This window comes from Podarcis filfolensis, assembly GCF_964270895.1.
Source record: "Podarcis filfolensis genome assembly, contig: HAP1_SCAFFOLD_262, whole genome shotgun sequence".
Taxonomy (NCBI): Eukaryota; Metazoa; Chordata; class Lepidosauria; order Squamata; family Lacertidae; genus Podarcis; species Podarcis filfolensis.
Genome location: NW_028149351.1, coordinates 5,342 through 25,646, shown reverse-complemented (window position 1 = coordinate 25,646; position 20,305 = coordinate 5,342). Strand labels below are relative to the sequence as shown.

Genomic DNA, 20,305 nt, shown 5'->3' with positions numbered 1-20,305 from the left:
ATTATTTAAGGCTAGGAGGAACCTTCTTGGCTTCTTCTCTCATGCTGGTAAGCTTGAACGGTGCAAAGGTAAAAGGTAAAGGACCCCTGGAAGGTTAAGTGCAGTCAAAGGCAGCTATGGGGTGCAGCGCTCATCTCGGCTTTCAGGCCGAGGGAGCCGGCGTTTGTCCCCAGACAGCTTTCCGGGTCATGTGGCCTGCATGACTAAACTGCTTCTGGTGCAACAGGACACCGTGGAGCGCATGGAAACGCTGTTTACCTTCCCGCTACAGCGGAAACTATTTATCTACTTGCACTGGCGTGCTTTCGAATTGCAAGGTTGGCAGGAGCTGGGAGAGAGCAACAGGAGCTCACCCTATTGGCAAACCCAAGAGGCTCCATGGTTTAGACCACAGCACCACCGCATGAAGCCTCTGTAAATATGCTTGGGTGGCCCTGAAGAGGAACAGGGATGCAGGTAGCAATTCCTTAAGATGTTAGGTGCATAATGTACTGATTTTTTAGAAAAATCGAAATGGGCTATACAGAATGTCCCAGGCTTCTATGAGCACCTGATGCCAGAGTAGATTTTCCCCCAGCCAATAAGGGCCTAGGGGCATATTTCCCCAGAACTAAAGGGTGAATGTGAATCCCCCTTGTCCCACAATAGTACGTTTTTGCTGTTCCCAGTGGTCCCATGAACCTAAGGAATAATAAAATACTTGCTTCTAAAATATTGTTAATCGCTTTATCTTGCCCAGGGAAATCCAAATCTTGGTAAGTGTTTTTTGTGTTTAGTCACTCAGCCAGCTACAAATTCACCTAACCATAGTATCAGCGAGTCCACATCTTACCAATTTCTCCTCAAAACTATCACTGAGGACTTTGTTTTCCATGATCTGTGCATTGGTATAGAGACAACTAAGATCATTAGTAGGGGACGCGGGTGGCGCTGTGGGTTAAACCACAGTGCCTAGGACTTGCTGATCAAAAGGTTGGCGGTTCGAATCCCCGTGACAGGGTGAGCTCCCGTTGTTCGGTCCCAGCTCCTGCCAACCTAGCAGTTCGAAAGCACATCAAAGTGCAAGTAGATAAATAGGGACCACTCTCAAGCGGGAAGGTAAACGGCGTTTCCGTGTGCTGCGCTGGTGCTGGCTCACCAGCTGCGGCTTAGTCACGCTGGCCACATGACCCGGAAGCTGTCTTCGGACAACCCCAGAGTCGGTCACGACTGGACCTGTTGGTCAGGGGTACCTAAGACCATTAGTAATTCCATCCAGCTGCTTCCTTCTTTTGCTTGCTTGCCCTTTAGTAGGTTTCTCAGTTTCCTGTGCATCCATGAGGCACCAGCACCAGTTGTACTTTCTCATTAAAATTCCCTCAGTCTTGAGGAAAGGAAAAGATAAGGTATAGTGATTTCTTTTGTGTTCGAGTTACAATAATTACACAGGAACCAAAATAGAATACAGACTGCAACTTGATTTTTAAACTTTATTGAAAGGAAGCATGATGGTTTGCATGATGGTTGCTGCTGTCAAGAAGCAGGTTTTTGCCTGTGTTTGCATACATTTGGACACCATTTTGAAACCAGATGACAGACCGGAAGCAAAACAGAATACAGACCACAAGTTCACTTACAAACTTTATTGAAAGAGAGCATTGAAGCATCCAATAAAACAATATCACAAGGTATTATTCTTATGTTATTCTGTATGCAAAACTAGCAGTAATTTTAACTATTATTATTGAACTCTATCTTGATTGGCCACATAGAACTCCCACCAGTCCAAACTACTTAAAAACTTTGCTACTTTCCACTTGCATTGCAATATTCAGGAAGGACAACAGAGAACAAACTCTCTCTGCCCAAGAAGCCTTGGAGCAGCAGGGTTCCATGAGCTCCAGGAAGAGAGGAATTTAGAATCTGATGGACAGGGCCCAGGAGAAGCTCCAGCTCCTTACCTGACCATCCTAGCCGTGAGTATGTGATTTGATGCTTTAACAAGGCAATTAAGGGCTGGCCAATCAGGACTGCTCCCAGAGTTAGGTTGCATGCTGTTCTGCAAAATGTAAAATCACAGCCTAGGAATGGGATTTGTTGCTTTCCTATGGTTGTTTAGAGATCACAGAGTTTTGAGTGCAAGATTGAGAGCAATGAGGGAGGATATTGGTGTGAAAAGAGGTTTTTCAAAAATTGGTGCCCTAATCGGTTGGTGTAGATGCTTCTGCTCCAGAGCATGGAAGCACCACCCAAGTTTGTACTTGTATTTGCTTTCAATGAACCTTGTCGCCATCCCTAGCACAGGTTAGTATATTTGATAACATCTTCTGTGATTTGCCAAGTTCAAGCAGGGATTGGCGAGTGATAAAGAGGCATGTCTATAAACTCTCCAAGGAACGTCCCACCCCACCCCAATACCCAAGTCAATTATGCACTTTTGCATGGGGAAGTTACTTTTCAAACTATCAGACAGTGCATAAATGAGTGAGCACAAATGAGTGGAGAGCAGGAAGGAGAAATGAAGTTGTGAACTGAATGAGTGTTTGGTTAACAAGTATGGATAGCCAAATTGGGGGGTTTCCTGTGCTCGTGGAGGCTTCCCAATGCACTTAGGGTGCTGGAAAATCATTGGTCTAAGATGTATGGCAGCCCTCCGCAAATACAGAAGACTCCCCAGGTCACACAGTCAGCCACCATTTTGTGGAGGACGATGAGGCTGGTGGGTGTGGAACATCCCCTGAATGTGATTTTTGGATGTGGCATCAGAATATTTGTGTGGGGGTTTTGTCTGTCATTTGACTTGAATCCATTGAAAGGAAAGGATATGAAATCTTCTGATATTACGTCTCTCAAAGGAGAAAGAGAAGGAGAAAGATTTGTTACCCACCCTTTTACCATGAGGTTTCTGGATAGGGGTAAACAACTTAAGAATAGAATAGTAAGATCAGTCAAAACATAAGTCAGTATGGCAGCATGCTACTGTCTTTTTCACTTTCCCTGGCATCACTTTTCCACAGAATTCTTTCCAACTCTTAGCGCCACATTCTTTGACATAATTAATCACTTCACCGCTTTGACCTGGCGAGAGAAAGAGAAGTACTTATGTTGATATTTTACTAGTGAATGAAGAGAATTTTACTGAATTAGTCCATAGTCTGTATCAAGAGATACTCCACATCAAAGTAAATTACATTTTAGACATCATTTTAAAATGTGCACTTAAACAGAATTTTGAATTTATTTTGCTAAAACTACTAAAATGTCAACATTAAAATAAAATAAAGTTAAAACTTATGAAAGATACATGTCCTTTAAAAAAACAACAACCAACCCTTAAATCTCAGGTCGTCCTAGTCCCAGCATAGAAAAAGGAAGGATGTCGACAAGAAATACTTACCATAAGTCTCTACCATAATACAGAATGGTCCCTCACAGGTCTTCCCCTTCGGTTCGCATGGCTTGCCAGGACTAAGTGACTTGCATTTTCTGCAGTTCACAGCATCTGCTGTAAGAGACAGCATTTCATTTGGGTAGGAACCAACCAATATTCAATGTCCTAAACCACCAAAATCCTGCTGGCACACATAGCTGTCAGAATCGATCCCAGTACAACAATAGAAGGATGCTTTCCCCCTTGGAAAGTGAGACTAAATTTGCATTTCTGTGTTTGGATTAAGAGATGGAAATTGTACGCAAATTTGTGGCAAGCTCCTGTACCCTGAGACTAGCAACACCTTCTACCTAGACAACTAGACCCTCTTTTCCAAAGATGGCACGATCTGTCCTGCAGCTTGCAGTGTTCATGCTTTGATCAGGAGCCAGGAGAAAAGCATTCTCCTCCCTCTGGTAAAAGGGAAGTTGAATTCTACCCTGAAATTAGCTCAAAGGTACAGAATTCCACCTTGAGAACTGGCTTTAACCTAGAAGTTGCCTAATTACAACTTATCACTAAACTGAAAACTATGTATAGACCTCGTCTTAATAGAGATATTGGATTCCTGTCTCATTACATATGCTAATCATCTGCATACTATCCCTTTTTCCTGCAGGACTAACTGCAGTCGTTAACAGTCGTCAACAGGTTTACCAAACCCATTGAGTCAATCACCCACCTCCTACTACCCTCCTGAGAAAAACCCCTCCCCACCCTCCCACTATATCGAAGGGTCGGGTGATTTCTGTTTCAGTGTACCTATTCAGGGACTGGATGTCTCCGGACAGCGCTGGCCCCCGGCCTCTTAAGTGAGATGGGCGCACAACCCTAGAGTCGGACACGACTGGCCCCTACGGGCAGGGGTACCTTTACCTTTACCTTTATTCAGGGACTGGTGGGTGGGGACCATACTTACCTCCAGTCCTGAAGCAAAGCAGAACACAGAACGTAAGTAGCCAGACCTGAACCAAACGTTGGCCGCGGTTCTCAAGAAACAAGCTCTGCCCCATCGGAAAACCTTCTTGTATGAAACCTTTTTGCTTTTGAAGGCTGACAGCTGAGAGATGACAGGCTTTCAGGGCAGATCAGTATTAGTTGCTCAAGCTCTGGTCAGGAACACGCTGCTCAGTTTGAGGAGCCGGGTTCAAGATATCCATTATATACGGCTGGGAGGAACCCTCTTGGCCTCTTGCCTCATCCTGGTGGCCTTGAAAGGTCCAATGAGCCTCTGGCAACATCCTTGGGTCACTCGGATGGGCAGCGGAGAGTGGAGGCGACGGTTGTCTTGGGCCCTTTCAGGCATAAAGTGTTGATTGTTAGGACAAATCCAAATGGACTGAGGGATCAGCTGAATGGTGTACAGAATGTCCCGGACCTCAGGGGATGCCTGATGCTATCGCACGAGGGTTTTCTGTCCAGCTCCAGGTTTCAATTGTAATAGTACAATGTGCCGAGCAGGCAACTCTCAACCAGCCTGCAGATTAGTAATTCTTATTCTTATTCTTATTCTTATTCTTATTCTTATTCTTATTATTTATACCTCACCATCTGGCTTGGCGTCCCCAGCCACTCTGGGCGGCTTCCAACAAAATATTAATATACAGTAATGCATCGAACATTAAAAGCTTCCCTAAACAGGGCTGCCTTCATATGTCTTCTAAAAGTCTGGTAGTTGTTGTTCTCTTTGACATCTGGTGGGAGGGCGTTCCACAGGGTGGGAGCCACAACCGAGAAGGCCCTCTGCCTGGTTCCCTGTAACTTGGCTTCTCGCAGTGAGGGAACCACCAGAAGGCCCTTGGCACTGGACCTCAGTGTCCGGGCAGAACAATGGGGGTGGAGATGCTCCTTCAGATATACTGGACCGAGGCCGTTTAGGGCTTTAAAGGTCAGCACCAACACTTTGAATTGTGCTTGGAAACGTACTGGGAGCCAATGCAGGTCTTTCAAGACCAGTGTTATGTGGTCTCAGTGGCCGCTCCAGTCACCAGTCTAGCTGCTGCATTCTGGCTTAGTTGTAGTTTCTGGGTCACCTTAAAAAGTAGCCCCACATAGAGCACATTGCAGTAGTCCAAGTGAGAGATAACCAGAGCATGCACCACTCTGGCGAGGCAGTCTGTGGGCAGGTAGGGTCTCAGCTTGCGTACCAGATGGAGCTGATTAACAGCTGCCATGGACACAGAATTGACCTGTGCCTCCATGGACAGCTGTGAGTACAAAATGACTCCCAGGCTGCACACCTGGTCAGTCAGGGACACAGTTACCCCATTCAGGACCAGGGAGTCCTCCACACCTGCCCGCCTCCTGTCCCCCCAAAACAGTACTTCTGTCTTGTCAGGATTCAACCTCAATCCATTAGCCGCCATCCATCCTGCAACCGCCTCCAGACACACAGGATGTTCACGTCTTCACTGGTTCTGATTTGAAAGAGAGGTAGAGCTGGGTATCATCCACATATTGATGGACAAACCCACAGCCCAAACCCCCTGATGATCTCTCCCAGAGGCTGCATGTAGATGTTGAAAAGCATGGGGTAGAGGACAGAACCCTGAGGCACCCCACAAGGGATAGCCCAGGGGTCTGAACACTCATTCCCCACCACCACTTTCTGAAAACGGCCCAGGAGGAAGGAGTGGAACCACTGTATGACAGTGCCTTCAGCTCCCAGCCCATCTAGACAGTCCAGAAGGATATTATGGTTGATGTGTCAAACGCCCCAGAGAGATCCAGCAGAACTAGGAAACAGCTCTCACCTTTGTCCCTAGCCCACCAGAGATCATCGACCAGTGCGACCAAGGCAGTTTCAGTCCCATGATGAGGCCTGAATCCTGACTGGAAAGGATCCAAATGGTCTGCTTCTTCAAGGCGAGCCTGGAGTTGTTCAGCAACCACTCGCTCACCTTGACCAAGATTGGAAGATTTGAGACTGGGCGATTGTTGGCCATATTGGCCACATCTAAAGATGGTTTTTTATGAAGCAGTTTGATAGCCACCTCTTTTAGCGGGTCTGGGAAGGCTCACTCACAGAGAGAAGCATTCACCACCCACGAAGCCCATCGCTCAGCCCTTCCCGGCTAGCTTTTATTAGCCAGGATAGACAAGGATCAAGGAGGCAGGTTGTTGGTTTCACTTGTCCAAGCAGCCTCTCCACATCCTTGGGGGTAACAGATTGGAATCGATCCCACGCAAATTGACTAGACAGGACTCTAGCACTCTCCTGCCCTGGCCCTGCTCCTATGGTGGAGTCTAACTCTTCCTGAATCTGAGGGACTTTATCTGCAAAATACTTTGCAAAATCATTGCAGGAGATCATGTGGCCCGTACTGGGTCCTGATGAAACAGAATGGGTGACTGCTGGCCAGCCCATCTTCCCGAATCGTTGTGTTAGCAGCTTTCATTTGTACAGCATAATGAATGGTATGCACAGCCATGTGTTTCTGCCAGTCTTCCATGAGTGATATATAAGTGATCCTTTAATTTTGCATGTATCTTCGACCTTGCTCAAAGACCTGGGACACTGTAATTGCCATTCCTGCCATCCTCCTTCATCCCCCTTCATGGAAGTTTTGGCCATAGATCTCAGTGTAGCAAGCTATCAATTGCTAGATGCGGCAAGATATCTATTTAGCATGTTTACCTGGGGGAGGGGGATTTTGTGTGCATGTGTTATTCTTAGTATTAATTAATGAGACCTATAATGGAAGGAGTGTGTTTGCAAGGGTTTGGGGTATGCAGGCCTCCATCAGAGACAGTTTGGATGACACACTATGCAGGCGCTGAGTGGATTTCTGTGCAACCATTTTGACCTTGCCCCAGACACTCCCACAGCTTGTAAACTGGACGAATTAAATGGAACCATTTTCCCTCAAAAAGACTGCACCAGAATCCTCAGTAAAATGCCGTTTTACAATGAACCATAGAAAGGAGTATTGTGTAGCGGGGGGAGGAGGGGGAGAACGAAAAAAAGAAATTTAGAGGGCTCCGTCTGCCACAACAGTAAGTTTTGGAATATCCCAATCACTCAGTCACCAGGAGGATACAACAGGAAACCAGTCCTCTCTCCAAATGCAAAAACTGAATTCACTGGAGGATGATCTGTTAGAGCCAGCAATTTATTTTCAAGGCTGGATCTAGACGCATCAAAAAAGCGTTTCAGGAAAACGTAAATTCATAAAGGGAAATCACGTTGGCAAAAAGATGGGATTCCACAGCACCATCTGGTGGCACAATGTTATAAAGTATATGAAGCACTTTTTCTTTACTAATGTAGCTGAACCCCAAGTTTCCACTGGATTCCCAAACTACGCTCTTTCTGTTCCCCTCAACGTCCAATAATGTATTTCAACGTAGAAAGAGTCCTGAATACTTTTCTGGTTAATCCGTTCTCTACACTCTTTGCAAAAGGTTTGCTGTGCTGAGACGGTCGCACCCATTTGTCCCTTGGCAGAAAAAGAATCAGGCAACAAATAGCAGTAGTAGCTTAACTTATGGTAAGGAAAATGTTGCAGCCATTGTATACGGCTGGGGAGCATCTCAGCTCACCTGATCCTGGTGGGTTTGGAAAGTGCATGAGGCTTTCCGCAATATGCCGGGGTATCTCTGAAATGCAAGGGTGATGAGGGCACTGAATCATAGAATCATAGAATCATAGAGTTGGAAGAGACCACAAGGGCCATCGAGTGCAACCCCCTGCCAAGCAGGAAACACCATCAGAGCACTCCTGACATATGGTTGTCAAGCCTCTGCTTAAAGACCTCCAAAGAAGGAGACTCCACCACACTCCTTGGCAGCAAATTCCACTGTCGAACAGCTCTTACTGTCAGGAAGTTCTTCCTAATGTTTAGGTGGAATCTTCTTTCTTGTAGTTTGGATCCATTGCTCTGTGTCCGCTTCTCTGGAGCAGCAGAAAACAACCTTTCTCCCTCCTCTATGTGACTGGTTCTCTTCGGCTACTTGGTGTACTGGTATACTGATTGTTAGCTGAAATCCTAATGGGCGGAGGGACCAATGTTGAACACAGTGTCCTAGACCTCCATGCCCACCTGATACAGTAGTACCTCGGGTTACATACGCTTCAGGTTACATACGCTTCAGGTTACAGACTCCACTAACCCAGAAATAGTGCTTCAGGTTAAGAACTTTGCTTCAGGATGAGAACAAAAATTGTGCTCCGGCGGTGCGGCAGCAGCAGGAGGCCCCTTAGCTAAAGTGGTGCTTCAGGTTAAGAACAGTTTCAGGTTAAGTACGGACCTCCGGAATGAATTAAGTACTTAACCTGAGGTACCACTGTACTATCTTATGTGAAAAGAATGCCTGTTCCTTCCAATTCACAAGACACTTATTATATGAGGCTGGGAGGAACCTTCTTGATTTTTGCCTGTGTTTGCATACATTTGGACACCATTTTGAAGCCAGATGACAGACCGGAAGCAAAATAGAATACAGACCACAAGTTCACGTGCAAACTTTATTGAAAGAAAGCATTGAAGCATCTGAGAAAACAATATTGCAAGGTATTACTCTCATGTTATATCTGCATGCAAAACTAGCAATCGTTTTAACTATTATTAGCGAACTCTATCGTGATTGGCCACCTAGAACTCCCACCAGTCCACACTACTTAAAAGCTTTGCTATGTTCCAGTTACATTGCAATGTTCAGGAAAGAGAAAAGAGAATATTCAAGCTCTCCAACCAAGGAGGAGTTGGGAAGAACAGAGGGGTTCCATGAGCTCCAGGAAGAGATGAATTGAGAATCTGATGGACAGGACGCAGGAGAGTCCAAATAGAAGTGGTTCCAGACTCCCCCCAACTATCTTGACTGACTGTGTGGAATGAGATGTTCTCAGAATGTAATTAGGAGCTGAGAAATCATCAGGGCCCTGCCAGAATTAGGGCAGATGCCTGTTATGCCAAATGTACGGTCCCTCTCTAGGAATGGGGCTCATGATCATTCAGAGTTTGCAGAGAATCATGAGACTCAGACAGAGAACAGACCAAGATAGAAAACTGTCCTATGACTTGAGGCAGATGGTTTTGCTCACAAGCAGGCAGAGACCATCCAAGTTCGCCCTCTTGTTTAATGAATCTCATCACTATCCCAACCACAAACAAATGTTTTGGATAAAATTTTCTGTGATTTGCCCGGTTCTAGCAAGGGAGGGGAACTCTGGCCTCTGGGCATAAGGAAGCATTCTGGTCTTCCCCATTTGGCACAAGAGGCTATTTCAGAAGACCCCCAGCCCAGCCCACATCCACCCTACGCCTGACTTCATATGAGGTCAGGTGTGGGGAAGGTAAGAGTAGACAGTGTAAAGCACTGCTTGGTAGGTGTCTATGAACTCATCAAGGAACATCCCACCCCACCCTCTTGCTGCAGTCAATTGCACACTTTTGCGGGGAGAAGTTACAGTGAAGGAATGCATAAATGAGTGGACACAAATGGGTGGTCCTCTTCTCTGGAACAGGAAGGAGGAGCAGTTTAGGAACAGAATAGTAAAATCAGTCAAAACATAAGTCAGTTTCACAGCACGACGTTTTCATTTTCGTTGCACCTGATAGTTCCTTTCCACATGCCCTTTTCATATGAGCAGGGCCACAATCTTTGAAGGCTCTCACCAATTCACCTGTATCAGCTGGAGAGAGAGAGAGAAGTATCTTTGTTGAGATTAACCAGTCAATGAAGATAGTTTTATTGTATTCGTCCAAAATCCATACCAAAAGAGAGGACAAGGGTTACTCCTCACCCAACTATACTTTACATTTTGAACTCAATCTTGAAAAGTATACTTAAAACAGACATTTGAATTCATTTTGCTAAAGCTACTTAAGTGTCAACATCAAAATAAAAGTAGGTTAAAGCATATGCAAAATATATGTCTAAATAAAACAAACCCTTAAATCTCAGAATCTACACCATTGTTGTCAAGGATAAATCCCAAATATTTTCCCTTCAGACTGAAAAATAGGCCACTTTCCAAGTGACATGCCAGTTCTTCGATGCAGACACCTTACTTTTCCTGTCCCTCTCCAACATTTCATCTTCTTAAGCAAGGTTCCTCTACGTCACGGGTGTCAGACACAAGGCCCGCGGGCCGGATCCGGCCCTCCAGACCTTGTCATGTGGCCCGTGTAGCCGCTGCCGGCCGCCAGCCTTCACCTTTTATTATTCTTTTATTTAGACTCTAAAAGGACGGGAGAGAGAGAGAAAGCCTCCGAATACGGGATCAGCAAGCCCGCCAGGTGGCAGCGCCCGTCGGATCCCCGTCGTGGCCAATCCCAGGCAGCCCCAAACACGTACGCCCGCCCTGAGCGCACCAGACGGAAAAGCAGCCCAGCCGTCTGCTGAGCGCAGCGCTGTGCGCCGTCGGGAAACCCAGGGAGAAGTGGGAGGGGAAAAGGAGAAGAGGAAAACACACACACAACACACACGCCCCCGAGCCAAGCAAGCGTGATTTGTGGGGTAAAAACCCTGCCAAGCCTCTTTACTATATCTTTACGCTCCGCTTTGATCTTTTCCCAGGCGCACAGCAAGGTTAGGTGCAAAAGAAAACAGCGAGCTGCGGAAAAGCGAGGGTCTCTGCTGCTCCCACTGAACTAATCGCTCCAATTTTAATATGGGGGGGGGATTCTAAACTCTTCACTTCTCAGAAGAGCTTCTGGAGGCTCGTTGGATTCAGCTGCGTCTTGTCGATTATTTTTATAGCCACCTCCCTTCCTGTCAGGCGCAGGAGGCGATGGAGTTACGGCAGCGAGTGCCCAGAGAGCGGCTGGACCATGACGAGCCCTTTTCCGAGCGGCTGCTGGCCAGGGTGGAGGGCTGCGGGGACAGCGAAGATGTCGCTGGGGCGGGGGGCGGGTCGAGGGTGACCACCGGGCAGCGCTGGTGCGTCTCGGCATTGCGCTCATTTCTCGTCGCCAGCGTGGTGCGCAAAGACATCGTCCTCCTCCTCTTCCTCCTCCCGGAGCCGGGCCGCCGCGGGGGCGAGGGGGGCTATCTTCCTGCTGGCCTCCCCCCAAGTGGACACTCATAGAAGCCTCCAAGCACCGGGCCGGCGGAGGGAGGGACAGATGGCGCTGGAAAGGGAGATGCGATGTGTGGGGGAAGAGGGCGAAAGGCTCTCCATTCGCCCCTGAGGAAAGGGGGCTTATTTCCCCAAGGGGGGGCTCATTTTTGGAGTGGGGTGGGGGGCAGGCTGCCGCCGCTGGTGCTGCTGGTGCCGCTGCCACTGCAAAGGCCACTGGTCAGTTGCTGGTGCCGGCGCTGCCTCTCAGAGCCTGCGCGCCCAGCCCGGCCGCCACGTTCTCCCCGCAGGCAGGAAAGGGCAGAGGCACTTCCTGCCACCCCCCATAAGGCTCCCAAGCGCGGAGGAGGGCTGCGGAGGGAGACACGTCCGTCCGGGATGCGGGTGTCCAAGGCGGGCGGGTGCAATCCGAGCCACCGGCAGGCCCCCTCCTGTCGTTGCCGCCACTGCCAGCACAAAGCTCGGTGGCTCTGCTGCCGCCGCCGCCGCCGCTGCTCCTGCTCCTGCGCCGGTTGAGGCAGGGTTAACCTAAGGCTGCCGGGGCTCCAGGCGGGCGGAGAGGGAGCCATCGGGGCTCCCCGCCATCGGCAGGCGGGCTGGAGGCGGTCGGGGCGGGGAGGAGGGCTTGGGGAGCGATTCTAAACTCAAGGGTGAACCACGACATCATGGGCATAGCAAGGATTTATGTTGGTGGCAGGCAGGACACCCACCTGCCATAATCCTCTGCCTGGCTCTGGCTAGCAGATTCAGAATGAAATGTCTCAACAATTGTTGTTTAAAATTGTTTGGCAATATTTGTATGTTTTGTTTTTTTTTAATTGTCTGTTACCAAAAATCATTTTTCAATAAATTGTACAATAATTGTACATTTGAATATCTACTTGCCATTATTCTGACTATGTTTCTGCTTTCAGAGCTAGTTATTACTAACATTATTACAAAAAAACAGTAATAATTGAATGCAGTGACAATAATTTATGATAATAAAGTGTGGACGTATAGTCCTACAGATACAACCGGCCCTTTGAGGGTGACCAAACTGCTGATGCGGCCCCCCGATGAATTTGAGTTTGACACCCCTGCTCTACGTAATGTGGCTTAATATAAGAATATAGCTGGCATTCAAGACTTTAATGAGGTAACTCTTCCATTACTGCTGGAAGACTGTTGCACAGTCTGCCTTGCAGTGATATGTCCACGAATCTCCCCAGCTTCACAACTGAATCCATGTGTTCAAAATGGAGTTGGGGGGAAAGTTCTTTAATGCTCCATTTTCATTGGAAATGCTTGGTATTTTTCGTATTGCTGCTGAGACTTTGCACTTGCCAACCAATGCACTGCCATGTGACAATACGCTACGCATCATGCACCATGTTGATGAGGAAAGGGACAGCTCTGTCAATTGCTCATTGACTGCTTTGGTAAAAGATGTTACTCCGTACATTACCAAGTCAATTCAGAGCCTGACCAGAAAATTCGAACTGTTGTAGTAAATTTATTACCACATTGGCCCAAATATAAACCTCATTTCCCCCCCAGATTCCAACAGTGAAAAGTTCAAGTACGGCTTATATCCGTGCCCTTACACCACTGGCAAAGTGGCACAGCTCCCCCCCAGGAAGCAGCCCGGAAGCGCGGGGAAATGGCGCACTGCTCGCCCACCGCTCCCAAGCCTTCCCCAAGCCACCAGAAAGAAGGTGGAAGGCTGCCAGCAAAGCGGTGTGGCTCCCCCCAGGAAGCAGCCTGAGTATTGTCTTTTTTTCTCTCCCCCCCCTTCAATTCTAAAAGTGTGGTTTATTTGTGGGTGCGGCTTATATTCATGCCAATGCGGTACTCCCTAGAGAAACTTTGGGCTCTTCCATTTATTGAGTATTCATCCTGACTTCCTCAAGGTTAGATGATCAATGTGGAGGCCACGTATGTTTTACGACATCATGAATCTCCAATAAAAGGGGCAGCAAGACATTACAATATAGATGTTGTTCCATTTTCTTGAAGTTTATTGCTCTACTATTTAGGAAATATGCCCGTTTGTTGTTTAGTCGTTTAGTTGTGTCAGACTCTTCGTGACCCCATGGACCAGAGCACGCCAGGCACTCCTGTCTTCCACTGCCTCCCGCAGTTTGGTCAGACTCATGTTTGTAGCTTCGAGAACACTGTCCAACCATCTCGTCCTCAGTCGTCCCCTTCTCCTTGTGCCCTCCATCTTTCCCAACATCAGGGTCTTTTCCAGGGAGTCTTCTCTTCTCATGAGGTGGCCAAATACTGGAGCCTCAGCTTCACGATCTGTCCTTCCAGGGAGCACTCAGGGCTGATTTCCTTAAGAATGGAGAGGTTTGATCTTCTTGCATGGGACTCTCAAGAGTCTCCTCTAGCACCCTAATTCAAAAGCATCAATTATTCGGCAATCAGCCTTCTTTATGGTCCAGCTCTCACTTCCATACATCACTACCAGGAAAACCATGGCTTTAACTATATGGACCTTTGTTGGCAAGGTGATGTCTCTGCTTTTTAAGAAGCTGTCTAGGTTTGCCATCGCCTTTCTCCCAAGGAGCAGGCGTCTTTTAATTTTGTGGCTGCTTTCACCATCTGCACTGATCATGGAGCCCAAGAAAGTAAAATCTCTCACTGCCTCCATTTCTTCCCCTTCTATTTGCCAGGAGGTGATGGGCCCAGTGGCCATGATCTTCCTTTTTTTGATGTTGAGCTTCAGACCATATTTTGTGCTCTCCTCTTTCACCCTCATTAAAAGGTTCTTTAATTCCTCCTCACTTTCTGCCATCAAGGTTGTGTCATCTGCATATCTGAGGTTGTTGATATTTCTTCCGGCGATCTTAATTCCGGCTTGGGACTCATCCAGCCCAGCCTTTCGCATGATGAATTCTGCATATAAGTTAAATAAGCAGGGAGACAATATACAGCCTTGTCGTACTCCTTTCCCAATTTTGAACCAATCAGTTGTTCCATATCCAGTTCTAACTGTAGCTTCTTGTCCCACATAGAGATTTCTCAGGAGACAGATGAGGTGGTCAGGCACTCCCATTTCTTTAAGAACTTGCCATAGTTTGCTGTGGTTGACACAGTCAAAGGCTTTTGCATAGTCAATGAAGCAGAAGTAGATGTTTTTCTGGAACTCTCTAGCTTTCTCCATAATCCAGCGCATGTTTGCAATTTGGTCTCTGGTTCCTCTGCCCCTTGCAGCTTGCACTTCTGGGAGTTCTCGGTCCACATACTGCTTAAGCCTGCCTTGTAGAATTTTAAGCATAACCTTGCTAGCGTGTGAAATGAGTGCAATTGTGCGGTAGTTGGAGCATTCTTTGGCACTGCCCTTCTTTGGGATTGGGATGTAGACTGATCTTCTCCAATCCTCTGGCCACTGCTGAGTTTTCCAAATTTGCTGGCATATTGAGTGTAGCACCTTAACAGCATCATCGTTTAAAATTTTAAATAGTTCAGATCTCTTCTAAAAGTCAGATAGTTGTTTATTTCTTTGACATCTGATGGGAGAGCATTCCACAGGGCGGGCGCTACTACCGAGAATGCCCTCTGCCTGGTTCCCTGTAACTTCATTTCTTGCAGTGAGGGAACCGCCAGAAGGCCCTCGGAGCTGGACCTCGGAGAAGTATCCAGTGAATGAAGATAATTTTATTCGATTAGTCCAATAATACAACATGAATTATGGGGGTGGAGATGCTCCTTCAGGTATACTGGACCGAGGCCATTTAGGGCTTTAAAGGTCAGCACCAACACCTTGAATTGTGCTTGGAAACGTACTGGGAGCCAATGTAGGTCTTTCAGGACCAGTGTTATGCGGTTTCGGTGGCCACTCCCAGTCACTAGTCTGGCTGCCTCATTCTGGATTAGTTGTAGTTTCTGGGTTACCTTTAAAGGTAGCCCCACATAGGTAGCATTGCTAGTCCAAGTGGGGGATAAGCAGAGCATGCACCACTCTGGCGTGACAGTCCATGGGCAGGTAGGGTCTCAGCCTGCGTACCAGATGGAGCTGGTAGACAGACACAGAATTGACCTGTGCCTCCATGGACAGCTGTGAGTCCAAAATGACTCCCATGCTGCGCACCTGGTCCTTCAGGGGCACACTTACCCCATTCAGGACCAGGGAGTCCTCCACACCCTTCCACCTCCTGTCCCTCCAAAACAGTACTTCTGTCTTGTCAGGATTCAGCCTCAATCTGTTAGCCGCCATCTATCCTCCAACTACCTCCAGGCACTCACACAAGGACACAAGTATGGTACAAGGACTTTGTTTTCTACACTGAGGCCCACCATAAAAAGGAGGAACGTCGACAGGAGAGTCTCCTTACCTGAAAAGGTTTCTACCATCATACAGAATGGTGCCTCACATGTCATATCATTTGGTACACATGGCTCGCCAGGACCTTTCATGATGCATCTTCTGCATATCGCAGCATCTGTTGTAAGAGACAGTATTTCATTGGTGGAAGGACCAATTGATATTCATTGCCCTAACCCACCAAAATCCTATCAGCACACATAGCTGTCAGAAGAGACCCCAGAACAGAAATGGTATAATCTTTTTCCCCTTGGACAGTCGGACAAAATTTGCATTTCTGTGTATATATTAAGAGATGGAAATTGTACGCAAATTTGTAGCACGCTCCTGTGGCCTGAGACTAGCAACCCCTTCCGCCTAGACAGCTGGACCTTCTTTCTCGAAGATGGTACACTCTGAATCGAAGCAATCGTCTGGGGGCCACTAGGGGCGCATTGGAAGATGGCCGACAATACCATCTCTCCGACCCACACGGGGTAATTAAGAGCCTGTTATGGGAGTAGGCAGCCTCCCTTGTTGCCCCAAGGAAATGGGGAACACTGCCCTTGCCTGCTGTGCCCATAAATCACCCCCAATTCGAAAGAAGGGGATGAGGGCCCTAGGCAGAATGTCCCCGTGTGGACCTCGGCTCTCCTGGACGTTGTCTCTGATCGCGCACTAGCTGCAGCAATTTGGAATAATTAATTACAAAAGAAGCAAATGCACACATTGAAGAAGTCTGCTAATTTAAGTGACCTCTGCAAAAGAGACGACGGGTCAGAGAAACAGGAATATTTTACGATGAAGATACACCAAAGGCTGGGTATGTTGACAACAGGACTGAATGGGGGGGAACCTTTTTTACTTTCCTTCTATGTGATTTACAAGAACCCCTCCTCATTAGAATCGTCGGTTGAACTGACCCAAGCAGGATGATTAAGGTCTGTGTGGAGATAAACTTTAACCAAAAGTATGCTTTATGGAGATCGAGAAGCAATAAGAGCTTTTGGAATGGCGCAGCAATTAATTCGGAGTCGCCATCTTGCCAAAGGATTTATAGCCGGGAGGAAGAACGGACTTGTTTTCAGACTGCATTCCTGGTGAATCTCCTCAGAGGTTTTGAGAAAGGAGGCAGATTGGTGAAAATTAATGACGCTAAGACTGTTTTGATGTATGGAAGTGATGTTACATGGAAAACGTCTGGATATGGCTACTGGATAAAAAAAAAAAAATATCCACGCAGGATTACAAACTGTTCTAACCAGCTTGTGGAGTCTATCAGAGGTCACAAAGAGAAAGGAAAAATATATGAAAATAACAACAAGAGATGTGGAAAAACAATAAGAAAGGACTGGATAGTACTGTGAACATCATAAGGTTAGATTTGTGGACATTAAAACAGCAGTAAGAAGCAAGAAGTTGATTGGATCCCCTTCGGAACTTGAAATATGGGTATCCCCAACAAAAATTTAAAATCCGGCTGTGTATTTTGGAATTTATGTAATTTGGTTTGATTTGATGTGATTGGTCGGTTAATAAAAAATATTCTTAAAAAAAAAAAGAATCGAAGCAATCGTCAGTTGGGTTTCTGTGGATTGACGTTTGTTTGGATTCAGCTGAAAGTAGCAAGTTTTCCTGAAGAAAGTGGTGGGGGGAAATGGAAAACCCCTTGGCCCTTGCCTCAAAAGCACAGGGTGAGCAGCAGTGTGCATGAGCCCTAAATCTCTCCAACTATACACATGCAACAAGAGGTGGGTGATTTGATTCACTTCTACAAACACAGGGAACTGCCTTGTCTATTTTGCCCCATTATCAGGATACTCCACGCTCTTCTCACTGCAACGTTCAACTGGAGATGGTAGGTAAGGGATTAACTTGGGGCTTTCTTCACGGAAGGCAAGAGCTCTAACACTGAAATATCACAACCCCACTAAAGGAGGCATATATTCCACTCTTGCCCCAAAGTACATCCCCCCCGGGTTGCTCATAGATTCAACCTATGTAGAAGAGTGGCTTATTCTTGCTTCACCTGTTCAGGGACAGGAAGTGGGGACCATACTTACCCCCAGTCCTGAAGCAAAGCAGAACACAAAATGTAAGCAGCCAGACCTGAAGCAGACGTGGCCTTCGATTACCAAGAAACAAGCTCTGCTCCATTGGAATGCCTTTTGTATGGAGAGACAGCTTTGGAAGGCTAGCAGCTGAGAAATCGCAGGCTTTCAGGGCAGACAAGAACACACTGCGCAGTTTGAGGAGCCGAGTTCAAGACATCCATTATATAAGGCCAAAAGGAACCTTCTTGGCTTCTTGCCTCATCCTGGTGGCCTTTAAAGGTCCAAGGAGCCTTTGGCAATATCCTGGGTTGACAGTGAAGAATAGCAAGGATGAAGGCAGTGGTTGCCTTGGGCCATTTCAGGCACAAAGTGCTGGTTGTTAGGACAAATCCAAATGGGCTGAGGGATCAGCTGCATGCTGCACAGAACGTCCCAGATCTCATCTTTTGTGGAAGAATTGCTTGCTCCTTTCATTGGGTTTCCTGTTCAGCTCTGGGTTTCAATTGTGACACGAAGACATTCTGAGCAGCCAATTCTCAAAGAGCTGCATTCTGGCTTGATCATCCATATTGCTAAAAAGTTCTGTTAGAAGGAGCTCACTTTTTTATTCTGTTGCTGCTCACAGCAGTATGAAGGGTGTGCACAAGTATGTTTCTCTGTCCACCTTCTGTGAGTGATACATGGTGAAGGAATGATCACCGGTTGGGAAGCACACTTCCACTTGCCAGGTGTGGAGCACACTTCCACCCACAGACAAGCCACAGCTGTCTGAACATCATGCCCTCTATCTAACCTTTGCTCTCTTAGTGGTCTGCTGTGCCCTGTCTGTGACCTTTGTCTCCTTCGTCATACATGGTTCAAGGGGAAAATGACGCAGTGCAAACAGGTGCCAAAATAACTTTGTACCACCCCTCGATCTCAGGATTGGAAGACGTGTAAAGGTCACAGTCTAAAATCTATCTAACTGGTTTTGCATATTGTGCTAATAAAAAGAGCTTTGGCAGAGCTAGCTGGCAGCTTGCTTATGCACAGCTCACCTGCATTACCAACTCCTGCCTCACGTCCTTCACTTCCCATGGTCCTTTAATATTGCATCCATCTTAGACCACGTTCAAAGACATAGGACCCGAAATCAAAGCAGGTGAGCCCATGTCATACATTTGCCTCCTGATGGATTTTTGTGGCTCCACAGCATTGGTTATAGATGCCAGTTTATCAAGTTATCAGTTGGTTTGTGTGGTAAAGTATCAATTTACCACCATCAGCTGAAGGGCAAGTTTTGCTACCACTGTTCCCAAGTGCATTGATTGCCTCTCCTCTGATTGGAATGAATGGCAACTCTTCACTTGCAGGGGAGTAGGTCAAGTGTTGCAGTTGAGAGAACTATGGGCAGAAGCTGAAATCTGTACTCTGACTTTTGACTGCTATAGCCAGGATGCCCCTTGTTAGAAAACCCAATCTTGCTCTGGATAGGAAAACCTGGTAATAACTAGTGGCAACAGGTCAGTTTCTGAAAAACAGCAAGTTGCTTGGCTTGAGGAGCCAGGTTCAACATAGCCATTATATAAAGCCAATAGGAACCTTATTAGCATCTCAGGGCACCTGATCCTGATGGGGTTGGTGGGTACCAGAAGCCTCTGGCAACATGCTGGGGTGTCTGAGGAACAACAAAGATGAGGCGAGTGGCTGCCTTTCAGTATTGGAGGTAAAATGAGCTGATTGTTAGGATAAATCCCGATGGACTGAGGGAATAGCCAAATGTTGTACAGAATGTCCCGGACCTCTGTAGCCACCTGATAATATCTAACGTGAAAGGAACACCTGTTTCTTTCAATTAACAAGACCTCATTGTGGCTTTGTTGCAGTGTGCATGTACATTGGCTAAGCAGAAACAGCCCCGGTCTGTAACTGGATGGCAAGCTACATGGGAGTGCAAAGTGCTGCATAAAAATTCTCCCTTTTAAGAGACACAGGTGGCGCTGTGGTGTAAACCACTGAGCCTCTTGGACTTGCTGATCAGAAGGCCAGCAGTTCAAATCCCCGTGACAGGGTGAGCTCCTGTTGCTCTGTCCCAGCTTCTGCCAACCTAGCAGTTTTAAAGCATGCCAGTGCAAGTAGACAAATAGGTACCACTCCGGCAGGAAGATAAACGGCGTTTCCGTGTGCTGCTCTGGTTTTGGTGTTCTGTTGCACCAGAAGCGGCTTAGTCGTGCTGGCCACATGACCCAGAAAAACTATGGACAAACGCCGGCTCCCTCAGCCTGTAAAGGAAGATGTGCGCCGCAACCCCAGATTTGTCTGCGACTGGACTTAACTGTCAGGGATCCTTTACCTTTACTATTATTTAAGGCTAGGAGGAACCTTCTTGGCTTCTTCTCTCATGCTGGTAAGCTTGAACGGTGAAAAGGTAAAAGGTAAAGGACCCCTGGAAGGTTAAGTGCAGTCAAAGGCAACTATGGGGTGCAGCGCTCATCTCGCTTTCAGGCCGAGGTAGCCGGCGTTTGTCCCCAGACAGCTTTCCGGGTCAT

General features: G+C 47.1%; 2 long non-coding RNA genes across 2 annotated transcripts; both read right to left on the bottom strand.

Annotated features, from left to right (window-relative positions):
* Positions 1-2,804: 2,804 nt before the first annotated feature.
* On the bottom strand, positions 2,805-4,558 carry LOC310755107. The gene is made up of 3 exons (XR_014544157.1): positions 4,329-4,558; positions 3,377-3,484; positions 2,805-3,057 (listed from the first exon to the last, which is right to left on the bottom strand). It is a non-coding gene; the product is annotated as an uncharacterized lncRNA (long non-coding RNA).
* A 4,304-nt stretch (positions 4,559-8,862) lies between these two features.
* LOC310755108 lies at positions 8,863-18,679 on the bottom strand. Its single transcript, XR_014544158.1, has 3 exons — positions 17,787-18,679; positions 15,755-15,862; positions 8,863-10,043 (listed from the first exon to the last, which is right to left on the bottom strand). It is a non-coding gene; the product is annotated as an uncharacterized lncRNA (long non-coding RNA).
* Positions 18,680-20,305: the final 1,626 nt, after the last annotated feature.